Source organism: Alligator sinensis, unplaced genomic scaffold (assembly GCF_000455745.1).
Source record: "Alligator sinensis unplaced genomic scaffold, ASM45574v1 scaffold135_2, whole genome shotgun sequence".
Lineage (NCBI taxonomy): Eukaryota > Metazoa > Chordata > Crocodylia > Alligatoridae > Alligator > Alligator sinensis.
In genome coordinates this window covers 2233198-2238890 of record NW_005842067.1, presented here as the reverse complement: position 1 = coordinate 2238890, position 5693 = coordinate 2233198, and positions in this window count along the sequence as shown.

The window sequence follows — 5693 nt, the reverse complement described above, 5'->3', positions numbered from 1 at the left end:
CCAGAGGAAGTTGTCTTGAATAGACAGAATCTGATTCCAAGACCTGTTTTGAGTTTGGAGTAAAAACAAGATAAAGAACAATGACTTTCCAATCCCATTGTGCTCTTGGCACCACGGCAGGAGGTCTGATGGGGTAATTGCAAAGTGGTCAGAAGTCTGATCAGCATAAAAAGCCACAGAAAAATGCTTATCTGAATGGCAGCTATGTAAAGCTAGTTCATCTTGCTTGGCTGATGATGAAGGAGCCTCCAGTGGGGGGAGTATTTGTAGGTGTGTCTACACAAGACATTTACTGTGGGGTTGCCTAATTAGCTCCGCAGTAAACGTGTCAGTGTTTACACATGTGGCCCTATTAAGCCGCAGGAAACTAATACACTCTGCAGCAGGTTAGTACTTGTAAATACAAGAACTATCCTGCTACAGAGTTTTTCTGTGTAGCAACACACATGTAGACACTGACCCATCCAGCTGGGACAAAGGGTGTTTCAGTGTGGGGGCTGCCTGCCAGCTATCCCTGTACTGAAGCACCCTCATGCTCCAGCCAGCTCCTCTGCAGCATGTTGAGCCGGGCTGCAGCGGCCTCAGACTGGCAGGTGGACCCCCTGGATCCCCTACCAGCCAGGGCTGCACTGACTTGGCTCAATGTACTGCAGAGAGGCTGGCTGGCACCCAAGGGTGCTCCAATACAGAGCTAGCTGGCAGGCAGCCTGTTCCTGGGTGCACATGCAAATGTGATGCCCAGGAGCAATAAACTCCAGTGCAATGTACGCCAGAGTGTATTGCTTCAAATTAAGTGCACATGTAGATACACCCTGTGTATACTCCCCCCACACTTTTGCACAGCTTTTGTCAACCCAGATTCATTGGCCATAAGCCCAGCATGGAACCCCCCAACTCTGATAAAGCAGGGCCCCAGGCTTAGGAAATGCTTGGATTCAGATCCATGTGCATTCAGCCTTTGCAGCCCTGAAACTCATACTGGTCTTGGTTAAAACTCTTTCCAGTCTGGGAAGCCTCAGTAAAGGCTGTAATGGGACCTCAAACTGGGAGCTTGGTGTTAATTTCATCTTTTTATTCGGCCTGGGAGTGGGCTCTGGAGTGTTGGCCAAGTCTGACCTACCTGAACCAATAAGGGCCTTGTGGGGATTTTCAGCATTTCCTATCCTGATTAAAATCAGGAAGTGCACAGCCCCTCTTTTCAGTATTAACAAAAGATTGGCCAGATTTTTGTCAAGCCTCATCGTGTTCCTTGTTAAATTTGGGTTTGATGCAAAAGGTCTCTGGAGTAGGGACAGGCGTGTTGTTCTGTGTTTGTACAGTGCCTGGCATGATCAAATCTTGGGCTGTAACAGCGGTTTCCAGGCACTAACTAGCACAGTGCAAATAAATACAAATAAAGGCAGGCTATTTTTGACTTTGCTGCAGTTATCATCAAGGATTGGATAGGACAAACCAAAAGGCATAGAAGGGGTGTTGTCAGCAAGGAAGGTAAAAATCTACAGGGGAGTTTTTTAGCATGATCTGAACTGTTAGGGCTGCTCTGCATTGCCACCTAGTGACTGAGTTCGAATCCCCAAACTCTTCAGACACGCAGAAGTCGGGGAATTTTACTGCAAGGTAGAAGAAAGCCCTGTAAGCAGAAATCTTATGTGGGTCCCTCATCCTGATGTCGTTGGTGGCATTAATGTATCCAAGAGTTATCTGGGTAATACTTTCAAAAAAATAAATAGCCAAGAATGATACCTGGTGGGCAAAGAGAGCCCTGAAATTCCCTGTCTCTCTGTCTCACTTTTAGGTTTTCCAAACTACATCTCCTCCATGAATGAGCCCCCGCTCTATAGCAACTATTCATTTCGCTTTCTGGTGTGGGTTTAACATTGTTGCTTTACCCTACTCAAAGGGAGGGTTTTCCTGTTCTGTTTCTTTCAGCTTGTGTCCAGTGTGAGCTTATAGCTTTGATTTTGGTGCTATGAGGCACAAGATTTACTACCTTTTTGCAAGTTGTGAGTATCTTTCCTTCTCTTACCCTCTCCCCCCTGAATTCCTGAGCACTCTTCTCCAGGACTGACTATGGGGTACCACAGCTCCATGTGAGGCAGGCTACTGGCTTGAAGGGGAGGGGGTTATAACTTAGGATTTCACCTGAATTTACTAAAGCAAGCAGCAAGTAAAGCATGCACTGGGCATGTTTTACTCAATAGACCAGAACTCTCCATTCCTGCCCCTACCGGGGTCTACCCTGCTCTGCTGAAGGATGACTTCTTGATCCATCCTTCTTGCAGCCCCCTGAACTGCTGGGAGTAAGAAGATTTAAACCCTAGGTGAGCAAACTATCTAGAGCTCTGGCTGTGCAGGTGGTGTCCCCAGCAGGGCTTTGGCTTCTTTGACCATGGGATGTTGTTCCAAGAGCACGCTGGGAAGAGATGGGAGCCACCTGATGAAGAGAGGAAAGAGCATCTTCACTGACAGGCTCACTAAGCTCGTGAGGAGGGCTTTAAACTGGGTTCATCAGGGGATGGAGACCAAAGCCCTGATGTAAGTGGGGAAGAGGAAGACCTGGAGGAAGAGTGAGCAGGAGGGGGCAACAGGGGAGGTATTCTCATTCATCCTGAGAAATTAAGGCAATTGGCTAGTTACCTCAGATGCCTGTACACGAATGCACAGAGCCTGGGAAACAAGCAGGAAGAACTGGAAGCCCCTGCACAGTCACAGAGCTATGACGTGACTGGAGTAACCGAGACGTGGTGGGAGCTCGCATGACTGGAGCACTGTCATGGATGGGTACAAACTGTGCAGGAAGGACAGGCAGGGGAGAAGAGGAGGAGGAGTTGTGCTGTGGGTAAAAGAGCTGTATGATAGTTCAGTGCTCAGGTTGGCCCTCCAGTGTGAAACTGGAGAGAGGCCTGTTGAGAGTCTCTGGGTTAAGGTTACAGGGGAAAGCAACAAGGGCGATGTTGTGGTGGAGGTCTGCTATAAACCACCAGACCAGGAGGAAGTGGTGGATGAGGCTTTCTTCAAACAGCTATTGGAAGTTTCCCAATCACAGGCCCTGGTTCTCATGGGGAACTTCAATCACCCTGACATCTGCTAGGAGGGCAATACAGCAGTGTACAGGCAATCCACAAAGATTTTAGACAGTGTTGGGGTCAACTTCCTGGTGCAAGTGTTGGAGCAGTCAATTAGGGACCATGTACTTTTTGACCTGACCAGGAAGAATTGATGGGGGATGTAGAAGTGGATGGCAACTTGGGCAGCAGTGATCACGAGATGATTGAGTTCAGGATCCTGTGGAAAGGCAGGATGGAGAGCAGCAGAGTAAGGATCCTGGACTTCAGAAAAGCAGACTTTGACTCGCTCAGGGAACTCATGGGCAGGATCCCCTGTGAAGCCAGTCTGAGGGGGAGAGGAGTCCAGGAGAGCTGGCTGTACTTTAAAGAAGCCTTACTGAGAGAGCAGGAACAAGCCATCCCGTTGCGCAGGAAGACTAGCAAGTATGGCAGAAGACCAGCCTGGCTTAGCAGGAAACTCTTCAGTAAACTAAATCACAAAAAGGAAGCTTATAAAAAGTGGAAACTTGGGCAAGTAACTAGGGAGGAGTATAAGACCACTAATCAGGAATGTCAGGATGAAGGCAGGAAGGCCAAAGTGCAACTGGAGTTGCAGCTAGCAAGGGATGAGAAGGGTAACAAGAAGGGTTTCTACAAGTCTGTCGGTAGCAAGAAGAGAATCAGAGAAAGTGTGGGTCCCTTGCTGAATGGGGGAGGCAACCCCATGACAGAGGATGCAGAAAAGGCTCACATGCTCAAAGCCTTTTACCTCAGCCTTCACAGGCAAGGTCAGCTCCCAGACTAGTGTACCAGGCAGCACACTTTGGGGAGGAGGTGAGCAGCCAACAGTGGGGAAAGAATAGGTTAAAGACTATTTAGGAAAGCTGGACATGTATAAGTCCATGGGGCCAGATGGGATGCACCCAAGGGTGCTAAGGGAGTTGGCTGATATGATATTAGCAGAGCCACTGGCCATCATCTTTAAAAACCCATGGCAATCAGGAGAGGTCCTGGGTGATTGGAGAAGGGCAAACATAGTACCCATAGTTAAGAAAGGAAAAAAGAAGGATCCAGGCAACTACAGACTAGTCAGCCTCACCTCAGTCCCTGGAAAAATCAAGGAGCAGATCCTCAAGGAATCCATTTCTAAGGACTTGGAGGAGAAGAAAGTGATCAAGAACAGTCAGCATGGATTCACCAAGGGCAAATCATGCCTGACCAACTTGATTGCCTTCTATGATGAGATGACTGGTTCTATGGATGTGGTGAGACCGGTGTATGTGGTATACCTTGATTTTAGCAAGGCTTTTGATGTGGTCTCCCACAACATTCTTGCAGGCAAGCTAAGGAAGTATGGGCTGGATGAATGGACTGTAAGGTGGACAGAAAACTGGCTGGAGCATCGGGTTTACAGGGTAGCAATCAATGGCTTGATGTCAAGTTTGCAGCCAGTATCAAGTGGAGTGCCCCCAGGGCTGGTTTTGTTCAATGTTTTTGCCAATGACCTGGAAGATGGCATAACGTGCACCTTCAGCAGGTTTGCAGGTGACACCAAGCTGGGGGGAGTAGTAGATATGCTGGAGGGTAGGGCTAGGATTCAGAGTGACCTCGACAAATTGGAGGATTGAGCCAAAAGGAATCTCATGAGGTTCAACAAGGACAAGTGCAAAGTCCTGCACTTGTGATTGTTCCATCCCATGCACCGGTACAGGCTGGGGGCTGACTGGCTGGGCAGCAGCTCCGCAGAAAAGGACCTGGGGGTTACAGTGGAAAATAAGCTGAATATGAGACAACAGTGTGCTCTTGTTGCCAAGAAGGCTAATGGCATACATGGCTGCATCAGTAGGAGTGTTGCCAGCGGGTCAAGGGAAGTGATTATTTCCTTCTATTCAGCACTGGTGAGGCCACATCTGAAGTACTGTGTTCAGGTTTTGGCCCCCCACTGCAGAAAGGATGTGGACAAATTGGAGAGAGTCCAGCAGAGAGCAACAAAAATGGTGAAGGGGCTGAGGGACATGATTTATGAGGAGAGGCTGAGGGAACTGGTCTTATTTAGTTAGAAGAAGAGAAGACTGAGAGGGGATTTAATAGAAGCCTTCAGCTACCTGAAGGGGGATTCAAAAGAGGATGGAGCTGGACTGTTCTCAGTGGTGGCAGATGACAGACCAAGGAGCAGTGGTCTCAAGTTGCAGCAAGGGAAGTTTAGGTTAGATATTAGGAAGAATGTATTTTCACTGGGAGGGTAGTAAAGCACTGGAACAGGTTACCCAGAGAGGTGGTGGAAGCTCCATCCTTGGAGGGTTTCAAAACCCAGGGAGACAAAGCCTTGGCTGGGATGATCTAGTTGGGGATGGTGCTGCTTTGAGCCAGGGTTTGGACTAGATAACCTCCAGAGGTCCCTTCCAACCCTCAATTTCTGTGATTTCTAAACCCTTCCCTTCTATAAAATCAAGCTGCCTGAGATGTAGGTAGAGAAGCAGGTGCAGTGCTCTGGATGGATCTTCAGAGGCAGGCATGCTTGAATAGGATCTCCCCGCATGGGGGGCATTTCACATGGAAGGATACAAGGGTAGATGATGTTCCCGGGGAGTTAATTTCTTTCTGTCTCATTTTGTTGTTTTCACTATCAATCCAATCCTTTATTCT